The sequence below is a fragment of the Arachis ipaensis genome, chromosome B07 (assembly GCF_000816755.2).
Source record: "Arachis ipaensis cultivar K30076 chromosome B07, Araip1.1, whole genome shotgun sequence".
NCBI lineage: Eukaryota > Viridiplantae > Streptophyta > Magnoliopsida > Fabales > Fabaceae > Arachis > Arachis ipaensis.
Genome location: NC_029791.2, coordinates 96,328,107 through 96,346,118, shown reverse-complemented (window position 1 = coordinate 96,346,118; position 18,012 = coordinate 96,328,107). Strand labels below are relative to the sequence as shown.

The 18,012-nt window shown below is 34.4% G+C and overlaps 4 long non-coding RNA genes across 4 annotated transcripts; 2 read left to right on the top strand and 2 right to left on the bottom strand.

Annotated features, from left to right (window-relative positions):
- Positions 7,612-8,977, top strand: LOC107609618. Its single transcript, XR_002350156.1, has 3 exons — positions 7,612-7,953; positions 8,264-8,359; positions 8,764-8,977. It is a non-coding gene; the product is annotated as an uncharacterized LOC107609618 (long non-coding RNA).
- On the bottom strand, positions 9,405-10,919 carry LOC107609621. Its single transcript, XR_001613208.2, has 2 exons — positions 10,570-10,919; positions 9,405-9,792 (listed from the first exon to the last, which is right to left on the bottom strand). It is a non-coding gene; the product is annotated as an uncharacterized LOC107609621 (long non-coding RNA).
- LOC107609620 lies at positions 14,357-15,609 on the top strand. The gene is made up of 2 exons (XR_001613206.2): positions 14,357-14,724; positions 15,237-15,609. It is a non-coding gene; the product is annotated as an uncharacterized LOC107609620 (long non-coding RNA).
- Positions 16,053-17,484, bottom strand: LOC107608281. Its single transcript, XR_001612788.2, has 3 exons — positions 17,117-17,484; positions 16,711-16,806; positions 16,053-16,266 (listed from the first exon to the last, which is right to left on the bottom strand). It is a non-coding gene; the product is annotated as an uncharacterized LOC107608281 (long non-coding RNA).

Genomic DNA, 18,012 nt, shown 5'->3' with positions numbered 1-18,012 from the left:
TTGAATACATTTTTATCAATAACAAAATTATTTGAATATATTTTTATTATTCTATTCTTTTAAAAAAAATAAAAGGTGTGCCTTTTATTGTCGGACTCTGCCTTGCCTTCTCAAAGTACACGTATTTCAATATGACCGGATAGTGTAGGGAGCATAGGCTAGGATAAAAGCTAAAAAATACATGCTTTTTGTTAAGATAAGTATATGATGTGGATGATCATTAATATGGACGGTTGAAGTTTTCAAAGAAAAAAAAACTTAAGATTCTTACGAAAACTAGCTTTTAATAAAGGTTAAAAAAGATAATCTTGCACAAATATAAATAAGGCTTCATAGCCTGAGATATGAGATACACGGCAACAATAAAATACAAAATATTTTCTCTCTCTACGTGCAATATATAAAGTTCTTCTTTCACTTTTCTTTCATATACTATAACTATAATATTAGTAAATATATATAGATTACTTATATTATAGCGAGATTAGAGCATATTTATATTTCTCTATTTTATATTTATTATATCTTTCTTATTTATTTTATAACAAGTTATCAGCACGAGACTCTGATAAAATTTTTAGGAAGACTCAGGTAATAAATTTTCATTATTTCAAAACTCTCTCATCTTGAATTCAATGCTCTTGATATATCTGAAAATAATTATTTATCATGGATATTAGATGCTGAAATCCATTTTGATTCAATGGATCTTGGAGATACCATTAAGGCTGAAAATAATGCATCCCAGAAGGATAACACCAAAGCCATGATTTTTCTTCGTCGTCATATTGACGAAGGATTGAAAAATGAATATCTCACATTAAAAGATCCTGAAGATCTTTGAAAAGACCTTGAAGAAAGGTATAATCATCAAAATACGGTGATACTTCCTCAAACCCGATATGAATGGACGCACTTGCGTCTACAGGATTTTAAATCCATAAATGAATATAATTCGGCAATGTTTCGAATCACCTCACGAATGAAATTATGTGAGGAAAAGATATCTGATAATGATATGTTAGAGAAAACTTTCTCGACCTTCCATGCCTCAAATGTGCTCCTGCAGCAACAGTATCAAGAAAAAAGATTTAAAAAATATTCTGAGTTAATTTCTTGCCTTCTTGTTGCTGAACGCAATAATGAGTTATCACGAAGCGCGCCTAGTTGCCGTCGCCCCATTTCCTGAAGTAAATGCAGTAAATTATCCCAGAAGAGGTAAATGGCAAGGTTTTAATAACAAGAAAAATTATGGAAGAAAGAAGAATTATGTTCAAAAGAGAGGATTTCACCAGAAGTGGGATAAAGAAAGAAATATTGGGCAAAATAAATCAACAAAGGATAAGTATTTTCGCTGTGGTGGAAAGGGCCATTGGTCACGTACCTATCGTACACCAAGGCACCTGGTTGATCTTTATCAAGCATCTTTGAAAAAGGATGACAAAGGAAAAGAAACAAATTTTGTTTCAAATGATGTTGAAAATTCCACCACTCATTATGATGTTTCTGATTTCTTTGAGGATCATGAAGGAAATATTAGTCATTTGATCAATGATGGAATAGTTTAATATATGAGATTGTTAAGTATCCATGTAAATAAATAATGTAAAGAATTTATTGTTAAGTTTTATTTTCTATATATTTAAGTTTTAAATATGATGTATATAAATAATAAAATATTAATGTTTATGAATTTTGAAATCATTAAATGTGTTAAGTTTTAAAATAAAATTTTAGTATATGACATTATTTTTATGTACAGTGTTTCTTAGAAAAATAATTCCGATCAAGTATTCAATTTAACTGTGCATACTACTCATTTTATTATTATTTGTCTTTGAAGAGAATGGCAAGGACATATAGTGAAGATGTTTGCCTTGCGGATAGTGCAAGTTCGCACACCATTCTCAAAAGTAATATATATTTTACCCATCTTGTGCCAAAAGAAGAATATGTTAATGCTATTATTAGCTCAAGCAATGTGATAGAAGGCTCTGGAAGAGCTATAATTTTGTTTCCTGGAGGAACAAAATTCATAATAAATAATACACTATTGTCTACCAAGTCTCTAAGAAACTTGTTGAGCTTTAAAGATATTCGCCAAAATGGATATCATATTGAGACTATGAATGAGGGAAATCATGAGTACTTATGTATCACAACTCATGATTTAAATAAAAAGGTTATATTAGAAAAGTTACCCTCACTTTTATCTGGGTTATATTATACTAAAATTAGTACAATTGAATCACATGCCATTGTAAACCAGAAGTTTACTAGCCCAAATAAATTCATAACTTGGCATGATCGATTGGGTCATCCAGGAACAACCATGATGCAGATAATTATTGAAAACTCCCATGGACATTCACTAAAGAATCAGAAGATTCTTAAATCTAGTGAATTCTGTTGTGCTGCATGTTCTCAAGGGAAGTTAATTTTAAGGCCATCACCAGTAAAGATTGAATTTGAGTCCCCTGAATTCTTAGAAAAGATTCAAGGTGATATATGTGGACCTATTCATCCACCATGTGGATCTTTTAGATATTTTATGGTCATGATAGACGCATCTTCGAGATGGTCACATGTGTGCTTATTGTCTTCTCACAACCTGGCGTTTGCAAGATTACTGGCTCAAATTATTCGATTAAAAGTACAATTTCCAGAAAATCCAATCAAAATAATTCGTCTTGATAATGCTGGTGAATTTACTTCCCAAACTTTTTATGTTTACTGTATGGCTAATGGAATAAGTGTTGAACATCCAATAGCTCATGTTCATACACAAAATGGGTTAGCAGAATCACTTATTAAACGCCTCCAATTAATTGCTAGACCCTTACTTATGAGAACAAATCTCCCAACCTCGGTTTGGGGGGCATGCTATTTTACATGCCGCAGCACTTATTCATTTGAGGCCAACGAGTTACCATCAGTTTTCTCCTATGCAATTAGCTTTTGGCTAGCAGCTAAATATTTTCCATTTAAGAATATTCGGATGTGCGATATATGTTCCCATTGCACCACCTAATCGTACCAAAATGGGACCCCAAAGAAAATTAGGAATATATGTTGAATATGATTCTCCCTCTATAGTGAGGTATCTTGAGATACAAACTAGATATGTATTTAAAGCCCGATTTACGGATTATCATTTTGATGAATCAAAATTTCCAACATTAGGGGGAGAGAATATGCTTCCTAAAAAGGAATTTAATTGGAATGCATTATCGTTGATGCATTTAGATCCTCGATCACGACAATATGAACTAGAAGTTCAAAAAATTATACATTTGCAACGAATAGCAAATGAATTGTCTGATGCATTTTCTGATACAAAGAGGATAACCAAATCTTAGATACCAGCGAAAAATGCCCCAATTCGAATTGATGTCCCAGTTGGACAAATTGTCACTGAAGCAAATACACACCAGAAGCGTGGCAGGCCTGTTGGTTCCAAAGACAAAAATCCTTGAAAGCGAAAAGCGGTAAATACTATTCCTGTCGAAAAAGACATAGTAAAGACACCTGCAGTTGTCCAAAATTCTGATATAGTTTTAACGCCAGAAGACGTTCATGTACCTGAAAATTGTGAAAATGACGAGATCTCGATAAATTATATCTTTACAGGAGAGAAATGAGACCGAAATAAGACAATTGTCAATGAAATATTTGCATATAATGTGGCATTAAATATCCTGCATGAAAGTAAGGATCTTGAGCTAAGATCAGTCGAAGAATGTCGACAAAGAAATGATTGGCCAAAATGGGAAGAAGTCATGAAGGCTGAATTAGACTCACTTGCAAAACGTGAAGTCTTTGGACCTGTAGTCCGTACACCAGAATATGTAAAACCTGTTGGATACAGGTGGGTATTTGTGAGAAAACAAAATGAGAAAAATGAAGTTGTGCGCTACAAAGTCCGACTTGTGGCACACGATTTTTCACAAAGGCCCGGCATAGATTATGAAGAAACGTATTTCCCTGTGGTGGATTGATGGGTGGAAAAATGCCGGTTAAGAATTTCTAAAAATTATATTTTCTAAACTGCATTGTGCGTACAGTCTTAACCGATGAAATTTCCACTATCAATTTAAAAGATGTCACAATTAAGAATAAATAACTAGGAGTAGAATTCCCAGGTCGTTTCCCAAAGAGTTGACACAATGGTGTAAATTATTGATTAGGAATTTTCTGAGTATTTTTAAAATTGAGAATGAGAAAAATTAAATAAGCAGAAATTAAAGCAATGTGTAATGACAAGAGGTGTTATGTATTTGAAATAAAAGGCCTTGGCTAGGAGAAGATTAATTGAAGTTTCTATCCTTGTTGATTTTTTCAAGTATAACAGTAAAAGGTCGTTGCTTCCACTTAGTTATCCTCTAACTAATAAAGGAAAATCAAGTGGATCATACTAACTCTGATTCACAAGTCCTAATCACTTCACAGGGAAGGATTAGAGTTAGTGAAAATTAAGTTAGCCAGCAATTTCCAATTACAAATTAATACTTGAGTATTCCAACTCAAGGGTATCCAATTAATCAACTCCCAAGCCAAGTTGAGAGCTTTAAATCAATAACATAAATGCCATTTTCAAAAACATGGAATAAGAATAAATAGATGACATGGTAATTAAAATTAAATTAATAAAAGCAAATTTGGAGTTGATAATTAATTGAAGAAAATCAAACAAGTAATGGAATTAAATATAAAAATAGTTCATTGCATTAATAAATTCAAAATTAACAATATCCAAATATGACCACGAGCAATTAAATGGAAAACAAAAGAGTAGAGTAAAAGAAAGGCAAACTATAACGATGAAGACTTCAATCGAAGGTAGTAGCAACTCTCTCAATATCCAATCCAAAAGCCAAAACTAAGAATCCTAAGAACCCTAGAAGAAACACTGTTTTTCTCTCTAGAATTCGAAAACTAAACTAAAACTTAGTGAAAGTGAATGTTTCTTGAGTCTCTCCTTGCCCTTGCCTTTAGTCTATGTTTTTGGGATGAAAACTGGGTCCAAAATAGCCCAGAAATCGCCCCAGCGAGTTCTGATAAGTGCAGCACGTGACGCTCTGTCACGCGTACGCGTCGGCCATGCATACACGTCGATGGTCATCTGCGCTTGTCACGCGTACGCGTCAGTCATGCATATGCGTCGATAAATGATGCGCCAATTCACGCGCATGCGTTAGCCATGCGTGTGCATCGATCATCGCTGTTCAACTCCTTAGTTTCTTGTGTTCCTTCCACTTTGACATGCCTCCTCTTCATCCTTTAAGCCATTCATACCCTGTAAACCTGAAAACACTTCACAAACACATCACGGCATCGAATGAGAATAAAGAATAATTAAAAATTAACAATTTAAAGGTTTAGAAAGCAAGTTTTCAATCATGGAACAAAATTAGGAAGAATTTGTAAAACCATGCAGTTTGTATGAATAAGTGTGCAAAGAACTGATAAAATCCACTCAATTTAGCACAAGATAAACCATAAAATAGTGGTTTATCATGGATGCGATAACATTACATTATTTGGTTAGTTTATCTATATATCATAAACAGCATATGCATTTAATGGATGTGGTAACAGCCTACTTATACGACTCATTAGATCATGATATCTATATGAAAGTCCCTGAAGGACTAAAGATATCTAAACCATCCAATGAATATTCACAGGGATTATACTCAGTCAAATTGCAAAGATCTTTATACGGTTTAAAGTAATCTAGACGAATGTGGTATAATAATCTTACTGAGTATCTGGCCAAAAATGAATTCAAGAATGATGATATATGTCCATGTGTTTTTATAAAGAAATCTGCATCTGGATTCATTATAATTGCTGTGTACGTTGATGATTTAAATATCATTAGGACTCCTGAAGAGATTCCAACAATTATAAAAACTCTAAAAGAAGAGTTTGAGATGAAAGATCTTGGAAGGACTAAATTTTGTCTCGACCTGCAGATCGAGCATATAAAAAATGGGATCTTTATTCATCAAACAACATACACAGAGAATATCTTGAAGAGATTTTATATGGATAAGTCACATCCATTAAGTACCCCAATGATCGTAAGATCTTTGGATGTGAAAAATGATCAATTCCGTCCTAAGGAAGAAAATGAAGATATCTTTGGTCCTGAAGTACCATATCTTAGTGCCATTGGAGCACTAATGTATCTTGCTAATAATACACGACCCAATATATCATTTGCTATGAATTTACTAGCAAGATATAGTTCCTCCAACCAGAAGACATTGTAGTGGAATAAAACAAATATTTCGATATCTTCATGAAACGGTTGATATGGGATTGTTTTATCCCTATGGATCCAAGTCACAACTAGTTGGCTATGCAGATACTGGATACTTGTCTGATCCACATAAAGGGAGATCTCAAACAGGATACCTGTTCACATATGGTGGAACAGCGATATCATGGAGGTCCACGAAACAGACGATTGCAGCAACATCTTCCAATCATGCTGAAATACTAGCGATGCATGAAGCTAGTCGCGAGTGTTTTTGGCTCAGAAGTTTGATCCAATATATTCTGTCATCATGTGGACTGATTGATCATAAGATAGCTCCAACTGTTCTGTTTGAAGATAATACAGCATGCATTGCTCAACTTAAAGGCGGATACATCAAAGGTGATAGAACAAAGCATATTTCTCTCAAATTCTTCTTCACTCATAATCTTCAAAATCAGGGGACAATTGATGTCCAACAGATCCGCTCAATTGACAATCTGACAGATTTATTCACAAAGTCACTCCCAAAATCCTCCTTTGAAAGATTGGTGCATGAGATTGGGATGCGCCGATTTCAAGACATTAAATGATGTTGACAAGAGGGGGAGACTGTACTCTTTTTTCTTTGGTCAGATTTTTTTTTCTATTGGATTTTTCTTGACAAGGTTTTTAATGAGGCAGTCCCTATCACAAAGGATATTGTACTCTTTTCCTTCACTAAGGTTTTTTTCTACTGAGTTTTTCTTTAGTAAGGTTTTAATGAGGCAATAATGCTAAATGGTCATCCAAGGGGAGTGTTAAGATAAGTATATGATGTGGATGACCTTTAATATGGGCGGCTGAAATTTTTAAAGAAAAAAAAAACTTAAGATTCTTACTGAAAATTAACTTTTAATAAAGGTTGAAAAAGATAATCTTATACAAATATAAATAAGACTTCATAGCTGAGATATGACATATACAGTAACAATAAAATACAAAATATTTTCTCTTTCTACATGCAATATATAAAGTTCTTCTTTCACTTTTCTTTCATATACTATAACTATAATATTAGTAAATATATATAGATTACTTATATTATAGCGAGATTAATTAAATAAAAATAAAAATATATTTTTTATTTAATTTTATAAAAAGTCTTAAACATCCTTACTTTATTTAATTAGACAAAAATATCTTTTAAAATTAATCAAATTTTAGAATTCAATTAATTCTAATTTTATAATTTCAAATAATTTAAACAACAAAACAAAAACATATAAAAAAAACCAAAAATCAATCGGTTCTTCATCTTCTCCAATTCCCCTAATCATTCTTGTCTCTCTCTAAAGCAAAGCAAAACATATTCAATTCCCTTAATATCATTCGTCCCCCTTCTCCATTCTGAAGCAAAACAGTGAAAGTCCCAAACCAAAACAGCAAAACCCTAGCCCTAGGTTCTTTGCCGCTGCCGTCCCCTGTCTCAGCGCTTCCGCTTCTTCTTCTTCCTTCTGTCTGAAACCCAGGTAGCACGGCATGTCGTCCCCATCTTCACTAGCTTCTCTGTCCGTGGCTTGGAGCAGCTTGCCATCGGGTCACCGCTTGCCGTCGTGTCGCCGATCGCTGCCAAAACTGGGTCGCCAGTCGCTGCCGTTTTGGGTGCAGCAAAAGCTCTTGGTCAAATCAAACCTCTTGGAGTTGAGGTCAGTAATTTATGTCATTGTTCATGAATTTTTCCCCTTTGTAAAGAACGAAATTCAATTGATTGATTTGCACATAGTTTCATTTGTACAAAACTAAAGGAAATTTTTTTATCTCATTTCTTTTCTTATTGTACACTTTCGAGTTTTCTATTGCATTCCATATTGCATATGAAATTTCATTCTAGTTTCTTTTGGAATGTTTAGTTTGGAGTTGCTGGTGAATATTGTGAGTTACTGTATTTTGTGGTACAATTGCTAATTATGATTAATAATTCATGCTATGCCCAAGTTTAAAGTCCTGCATATGCAGATTCATTTTGTAGTTGCAGCTTGTGAGAATATGATTAGTGAAAAAGGTATGAGGCCTGGAGACATTGTCACAGCTTCAAATGGAAAGACTATAGAGGTGAGGGTTTATTTGGTTATAATCACAACTTACTGTACACGTTATTGGAACATAGCATTTGTTACATTTTGATCCTGTTTCAACTATTACATTGCAGTCTTCTCATCTTTTCCCTCCAGAAATCATATATTTCTTATATTGAGAACATTTTTTGTGCTTCTTGAATGTTTAATTTTAATATTTGGATGCAATGTATTGGTCACTTGAATTATCGTGTGGCAAACCTATTGTAGAAATATCTGGTACAAATAAATATTTGTGTAAAACTGGAAATCAATGATTAGAGATTTTGTCCTCTAGGATCAATATAATTAAACATGTATAGTAGTTTTTATTATTTTTTTATTATAATATTACCATTTGAGATCATTTACTAAGAATTTGATGTTGGGTTTCTTTTGTAGGTTAACAACACTGATGCGGAGGGTAGGCTTACCTTGTTATGTAATAGAAACTCTGTTTTGTGTTGTAAATGGTTTGGTTTAATTTGACCAAGGTCAATTTACATGTATGAGGCATAAGCTTTGCACTATTATCATGAGTGCCAACAGATACCAGAAAAAAAAATTAAAGCAAAAAAGCTTTTGCAAAAGGGGTTTCAACATGTTTTACTTGATACATGTGTCAATGAATCATTTAAATTTTCAAAACTTAATCCTTGACCAAAATTACAAAAAAAATGCCACTCGTCACAACAATCACTACGATATGAGTGAATAAACATACTCTTGATTCAGTTAATTGCTTGTTGCAATTTATGTTATTTGATAATAATTTTCAGATTATTTAGTAGAAACAGAAGAAATAGAATATGAGCATACTTAATATGCAGAAAACAATTTCAGTTACATTTCTGTTTTATGATGGTTGTGAAGAAAATTATTCCTGAGTGATCTCAGGACTCAAGACTCATTCTATATAAATTCTAAACTGCATAGCCATAAGGATTATTACAATATTTTATTTGAAAACAATTGAACACATGCAGATTCTACCAGTAATATCTCTAGAGTAATGAAAGTTAACAACTATTGGTTCTTCCTGCTATTACTTTTAAAAATTTAAGCAAGTAAACATCCTTGATATTATTTAGTAGATACACACAACCCAGAACCTCTCAGAAAATGTTGTAAGAGTTGTAAATAATATTAACTGCAAAAATTTTACAACTATTCAATAGTTCTACACTTCAGGAATAGTTGGTAAAGATGGCAGCCATTTTCTGCAGCCTCAATATACAGGACGTTCCCATAGTGCTTTCTGCATGATTAAATGAACAAAAGTTCTCTTCCTTATATAAAGAGCTTTAGGTCAATTTTTTGGTTGAAGGTCTTCTTAACGTGCATGCCATCACACAAAAAACATGTGGTCTAGGATTGATGCATGGAGAGAAACCCACTGAACCAGTGAACCAGCAATCAGAAGCAATTTTCCTAAAGAATGAACAACAAATAAAACAATGAACACTGAACCCAACAATAAAACAACCAGCAACAATGAAATTAATGAATCAATAACGAGGTACTAAAAAATGTGTAATAACATGTTTGGTTTCATGTTTTAAAGTCCTAAAATCAATAAAGGAAAAGGATCACTAGCTCATAGAGTTCTAAAGCATGCAAACAAAACAAAACACCTAGTATACTCTAGAATAGACTAGAAGGAAGGATGAAAAAGACCATTGAAAATAATTGATTTTCATACTGTGGCCTATGATTCATCCATGGAGAGTTCTAAATATATGGTCTTCAAACCAAAAACAGCTTTCCAGATATCATGATCAGTAAATACAACTTTGCTTGCTAACATCCATTCCATACAGTGGGAACTGAAAAAACAACTATTCAGGCTATGCCGTAAACAATACATTGAACAATGAACAATGAACAATGAACAACAATCAGAAGCAATTTTAGTAAATCAACAACAAATAAAATCAGAACAGAGAATAAAAATCTAACAACCCTCAACCAAAAAATCAAAACCAACAACCCTAAACCTGTGAACCAAAATATACAAATAGAATTGAAAATCATGAATCAGAATTAACCCTAAACCCCTAAATCAAAACAGAACAAAAAGTTTAGAATTAAAAAATAAAATCAGAAGACGATGGAGTCTTAGCCAAGTATTAATTATAAATTAGAATCAATAAGAAGACTAAACCAGAATTTAAAAATAAAAATAGAATCAGAACAGAAAAAACAAACATGAGGCTTAGCCTCCATTACAGAAGACGATGGAGGCTCGGTGGGAACTGGGGTGGCGCTGCTGGGAAGAACGTTCCTGGGTCAGTGCTCGCTGGCGACGCTGGGGGCTGCTGGGAAGAACGCTGCTACCTGCTGTGTCGGTGCTCGCTGGGAACTGGGAAGAAGGCTTCGGTGCTGGCGGCTGGTGGGATTGCGACTCTGCGAGGGCGAGACTGAGAGCAACAGAGAGCGACTGCGAGATTGTGCGAGGGCGAGACTGAGAGAAGAGAGCGAGAGAAGCTAGGTTTAGAAATTGGGGTGGAGGGGTTATGTGACTTTAGGTCACGACTTGGGGAGTTGGGGTGGTGTTCGCGTTTGGGGTCTGGGAGGGGATATGGGTTGGTTTTTTAGGGTTTTTTCATAAACCGGTTCAGTTCAGTTCGGTTGGAGTTTTCATGGTCTGAACTAAAAACCGAACCGAACCGCAATAAAAACAGCATAACTTATTTTTTTCGGTTTTTTTTATTTTTGGTTTATCCGGTTTTCAGTTTTTTTAGAACCTTGCATTTTATGAGCTTGGGGTGAGAAAGGAGCAGAGATTACTCCTGAAGTGAATATGCGTTGATCCAAAACTATGATAGGGGAGTGCTGCGCGTTTTGCCGTTTTGGAGTGAGGGTTGGGTAATGGTTAGGGTTCAATCCAAGCGACGCCGTTTTTGGATTTTTTGCAAAAATTCAAAAAACAGGCCCAGTCTCGGTCCCAGTTTGGTTCGACTGACCGGTTTGACGGCCTAATATCAGTTTTTCAAAATGACGGTTGTAGCATCTGTCCGAGTCGTTTTCTCTATCGGTTCGCGGTTTGACCGGCCGGTTCGCACCGGTTTTCAGAACCTTAAGAATGAATACAGGGAGGAAAGTTAGGAACGAAAGGGGGAGGGGCACAGCACAAAGCAACGCATTTTTTGTTTTCCCCTTATTCAAAAAATTGGCCGGTTCAACGGTTCAATTATGGTTTTTGAAATTGGCGGTTTTAACATTTGTCTGAGTCATTTTTCGCAGTGGTTCACGGTTCAACCGATTCGACCGGCCGGTCCGAACCAGTTTCCAGAACATTGATTAAAACCATTCTCTTATGTTGTTTTTATTTTAAATTGCTTAATATAAATTATACTTTCTATTTTTTTATCAGCTTGATTTCACATTATTTCTGCATTTGTTTCTTTTCTTTCTTCACATGAATTGAACAGTAAAATTGAACTCAATAAAAACTGCAATGTTTGATTTAGAAATTCTTTTTCTTAACAGTATATTTTAGTATCAAATTTTCAATTAAGGCGCACATGCTTTTTCCTTTTATTTCTTCCTTATAATATCTCCTCCTTAGTATCAAGTTTTAGTTATCCTCTTGTACAGGCGTCTAGCATCCTTACAGTGCGAGGAAGCATGAACTCAGCAAATATGGGAAAATGAGAAGATGGATAGTACCCATCAATATTATCATTCACCACCTCACATGAAACAGGAATCAGATATCTACCTCTGAAAAGGATCCAATCAATGTGAAGATCCTGCGTCTGGCGATCCCAGCAGAGGCAGAGTGCTCTTAATATTAACTTGAGGAATTCAAGTGCTCCCTGTTTGTCACCTAACAGCACAGGATAACACCAATTAACATACTAATTTTACAGCCATATCAGTCTCATATAACTAAATGGAAGTGTAAAAACACATACAGAATAACAAGGATATAGCCCATGTTGCAATGGAAGGAACTTCAGAACCCATGACATGCTTCCAGGTACAGATGGAGACTCAAACAACCAAAATGTTCCAGCTTCCAACTTCATAAAGCTTAATTAGGTGATAATATGTATAGGTATTTTTCTTATCTAAATAATTACCCTTATAGGTTCTTTGTTGGGGATCAAAAATTAAAAGGGAGAGAAAAAGAAAATTAGAGAGCTAACTACAAGATTTCATCTAATATTACTAGGGTGAGATATACTTATTAAATCTTAATGGTTTGTCCATTTTATTGTAAAAGAACTTGCTTGTATTTAGATTTGTGAAGTTATAATTTTTTAAAAATTTATTAAATTTCTTAATTTTGTGAAATAATAATGAATTAATGATGCATTATCACGTTTTAACCTTTATTGTTAGTTCAATTTTAAAGGCTTAAAAAAATGTGTTGTTACTTTGTTAGTATATCAAAATGGGTCTGTTTAAAATCAGCTGAAGTCTTTTGAGCTGATCTGATACACCATTTAATTTAAAGTCTTGGATTAAATTAATAAACGATCTAACGGTTTATATTTATTTTATTTAAATTTATTAAAAATTACATCAAAAGATACAAATCTTTAAATATTTTAAAATTATCCCCATGTAAAATTTGAGAACTAAACCCTAATCCTAACTGCTTGTTGCCTTCTTCCTCCTGGCCATAATGCTTAGCTTCTTCCCTGACCATCTTATTCATCAGATACCTTTATGTTTCAACTCAAATTCTCGATTTTATCCAAATTCCTTTGAATTCATTTCACACGCGGTGCCTCACCACAACAACGACCACCTCTCATCCCTCAAATCCTTCTACGTCTCCTCCTCTTCCGCTCAAAACCGTCGATGATGTCTGAAAAGACATGATCCTAACCCACTGTGACAGAGACTCACCTCAACCTAATTACCACCCGTTCGTGGAAATGACCCTTGAGGCTTTCCTCTCAAAAAAGTTGCCGTTACTAGTGACAACGTCACCGCTGTTTCTCCTCTTCATAATCATCATCCTGTTCCTCATCAGTTCTCGCACGTGCCCGCCGTTGAAGGCTCATCCTCCTCCGCGACTGAGCCTTTTGCCAATGGGATGCTGCGGTGGTAAGTGGAGTCCCAGCACGCTCATCAGCATAAGGAGGAGGCGATGGTGGTGGAGGAGGAGCTGCAGCTGCGGTGGCAAAAGGAAAGAGAATGGCGGTGGAGGAAGAACCTTGAATATATATGGGTGATTGTGCCTTAGGTATGGAAAAAGTTGGTTGATGGAAAACACAAGTTTGCAGATAAAGATTTGGTTAGTGTCTTCGAACCACATTTGAGGGAACTTAATGCTCCATTCCATGAGGCTACTCATAAGGCTGGCTGATTTTTTAACTACAAATGAAGCAATCAAGTTATGGCTACAGTCTAGGTGTTTAACTAAAATAGTTGCTGTTTAGAAACTTCAAGGTTTTTTAGGTGTTCTAATAATGTCTCCCTCACTATTGATGGTGTTATTTTAGGGAGTCATTTGCCAAGTAGTTTTTATGCATGTTCCTATCCCTATTGCAGAAATTTTGTACTATTAGATTAGAAAATTAATATCTTTTTAATAAATTTTGGATTTATTAGAGAAAATTAATGTATTTGAACAATTCATATTCAGATATTAATTGAAAATACAAATGACAAAATATTTTAGCATCAAGAATGAAGTACGAAAGGGCTTCTGATTTCAACGTCAAAAGGGGCTTCTGACTTTCTATTAATAATAATATTTGGGAAGTAGTGGACTTAGAACTTGAAATCTTATCTAAAGAAGCTCTCATATATAGGGGTGTTCAAAACCGAACCAGACCGACCTAAACCGACTAACCAAACCGAAAAAATTAAAAACCGAATAAATTAAAAACCGAAAAAATCGAAAAAAACAAGTTTTGTTATTTTTATTGCGGTTCGGTTCGATTTTTAGTTCTGACCATGAAAACTACAACCGAACCGAACCGAACCGGTTTATAAAAAAACCCTAAAAAACCAACCCATATCCCCTCCCAGACCCCAAACGCGAACACCCCCAACTCCTCAAGTCGTGACCTAAAGTCACATAACCCCTCCACCCCCAATTTCGAAACCTAGCTTCTCTCGCTCTCTTCTCTCAGTCTCGCCCTCGCACAATCTCGCAGTCGCTCTCTGTTGCTCTCAGTCTCGCCCTCGTAGAGTCGCAATCCCACCAGCCGCCAGCACCGAAGCCTTCTTCCCAGTTCCCAGCGAGCACCGACCAAGCAGGCAGCAGCGTTCTTCCCAGCAGCGCCCAGCGTCGCCAGCGAGCACTGACCCAGGAACGTTCTTCCCAGCAGCGCCAAGCCACCGACCCCAGTTCCCACCGAGCCTCCATCGTCTTCTGTAATGGAGGCTAAGCCTCATGTTTGTTTTTTCTGTTCTGATTCTATTTTTATTTTTAAATTCTGGTTTAGTCTTCTTATTGATTCTAATTTATAATTAATACTTGGCTAAGCCTCCATCGTCTTCCGATTTTGTTTTTAATTCTAAACTTTTTGTTCTGTTTTAATTTAGGGGTTTAGGGTTAATTCTGATTCATGATTTTCAATTCTATTTGTATATTTTGGTTCACAGGTTTAGGGTTGTTGGTTCTGATTTTTTGGTAAGGGTTGTTAAATTTTTATCCAATGGTCTTTTTCATCCTTCCTTCTAGTCTATTCTAGAGTATACTAGGTGTTTTGTTTTGTTTGCATGCTTTAGAACTCTATGAGCTAGTGATCCTTTTCCTCTATTGATTTTAGGACTTTAAAACATGAAACCAAACATGTTATTACACATTTTTCAGTACCTCGTTATTAATTCATTAATTTCATTGTTGCTGGTTGTTTTATTGCTGGGTTCAGTGTTCATTGTTTTATTTGTTGTTCATTCTTTAGGGAAATTGCTTGTGATTGCTGGTTCACTGGTTCAGTGGGTTTCTCTCCATGCATCAATCCTAGACCACATGTTTTTTGTGTGATAGCATGCACGTTAAGAAGACCTTCAACCAAAAAATTGACCTAAAGCTCTTTATATAAGGAAGAGAGCTTTTGTTCATTTAATCATGCAGAAAGCACTATGGGAACGTCCTGTATATTGAGGCTGCAGAAAATGGCTGCCATCTTTACCAACTATTCCTGAAGTGTAGAACTATTGAATAGTTGTAAAATTTTTGCAGTTAATATTATTTACAACTCTTATAACATTTTCTGAGAGGTTCTGGATTGTGTGTATCTACTAAATAATATCAAGGATGTTTACTTGCTTAAATTTTTAAAAGTAATAGCAGGGAGAACCAATAGTTTGTTAACTTTCATTACTTTAGAGATATTACTGGTAGAATCTGCATGTGTTCAATTGTTTTCAAATAATATATTGTAATAATCCTTATGGCTATGCAGTTTAGAATTTATATAGAATGAGTCTTGAGTCTTGAGATCACTCAGGAACAATTTTTTTCACAACCATCATAAAACAGAAATGTAACTGAAATTATTTTCTGCATATTAAGTATGCTCATATTCTATTTCTTCTGTTTCTACTAAATAATCTGAAAATTAGTATCAAATAACATAAATTTCAACAAGCAATTAACTGAATCAAGAGTATGTTTATTCACTCATATCGTAGTGATTGTTGTGACGAGTGGCATTTTTTTTGTAATTTTGGTCAAGGATTAAGTTTTGAAAATTTGAATGATTCATTGACACATGTATCAAGTAAAACATGTTGAAACCCCTTTTGCAAAAGCTTTTTTGCTTTAATTTTTTTTTCTGGTATCTGTTGGCACTCATGATAATAGTGCAAAGCTTATGCCTCATACATGTAAATTGACCTTGGTCAAATTAAACCAAACCATTTACAACACAAAACAGAGTTTCTATTACATAACAAGGTAAGCCTACCCTCCGCATCAGTGTTGTTAACCTACAAAAGAAACCCAACATCAAATTCTTAGTAAATGATCTCAAATGGTAATATTATAATAAAGAAATAATAAAAACTACTACACATGTTTAATTATATTGATCCTAGAGGACAAAATCTCTAATGTGTGTAATTATATTGATCCTAGAGGACAAAATCTCTAATAATTGATTTTCAGTTTTACACAAATATTTATTTGTACCAGATATTTCTATAATAGGTTTGCCACACGATAATTCAAGTGACCAATACATTACATCCAAATATTAAAATTAAACATTCAAGAAGCACAAAAAATGTTCTCAATATAAGAAATATATGATTTCTGGAGGGAAAAGATGAGAAGACTGCAATGTAATGGTTGAAACAGGATCAAAATGTAACAAATGCTATGTTCCAATAACGTGTACAGTAAGTTGTGATTATAACCAAATAAACCCTCACCTCTATAGTCTTTCCATTTGAAGCTGTGACAATGTCTCCAGGCCTCATACCTTTTCCACGAATCATATTCTCACAAGCTGCAACTACAAAATGAATCTGCATATGCAGGACTTTAAACTTGGGCATAGCATGAATTATTAATCATAATTAGCAATTGTACCACAAAATGCAATAACTCACAATATTCACCAGCAACTCCAAACTAAACATTCCAAAAGAAACTAGAATGAAATTTCATATGCAATATGGAATGCAATAGAAAACTCGAAAGTGTACAATAAGAAAAGAAATGAGATAAAAAAATTTCCTTTAGTTTTGTACAAATGAAACTATGTGCAAATCAATCAATTGAATTTCGTTCTTTACAAAGGGGAAAAATTCATGAACAATGACATAAATTACTGACCTTAACTCCAAGAGGTTTGATTTGACCAAGAGCTTTTGCTGCACCCAAAACGGCAGCGACCGGCGACCCAGTTCTGGCAGCGATCGGCGACACGACGGCGAGAGCAGAAACGACGGCAAGCGGTGACCCGATGGCAAGCTGCTCCAAGCCACGGACAGAGAAGCCAATGAAGAAGGGGACGACGTGCCGTGCTACCTGAGTTTCGAACAGAAGGAAGTGGAAGAAGCGGAAGCGCTGAGACAGGGGACAGCGGCGGCAAAGAACCTAGGGCTAGGGTTTTGCTGTTTTGGTTTGGGACTTTCACTGGTTTGCTTTAGAATGGGGAACGGGGACAAATGATATCAAGGGAATTGAAGAAGATGAAGAACGATTGATTTTTAGTTTTATTGATATGTTTTGCTTTGCTTTAGAATTGGAGAAGATGAAGAATGATTGATTTTTGGTTTTTTTTTTATGTTTTTGTTTTGTTGTTTAAATTATTTGAAATTATAAAATTAGGATTAATTGAATTTTAAAATTTGATTAATTTAAAAGGGTATTTTTGTCTAATCAAATAAAGTAAGGATGTTTAAGATTTTTTATATAATTAAATAAAAAATATATTTTTATTTTTATTTAATTAAAAAGGGTGTAATAGTAAAAGTGGTGATATAATATATATTTAAAAAAAATTTAAATGCTGATGTGGGAAATAAATTCCACATGGATTATTACTACTTGTTCATATTTTTAATGTATCGGTACGTATGAATTTATCATCGTACCGTAGCAAACACCTATAAATTTTTATCATGAATATAATTTGTTGATTGGGTGAATTAATGTTTTAGACGTAATCTTTTAAAAATTTATGTCGTGTATAAAAAATTTGTATACTATACACTAGAATTTTTATA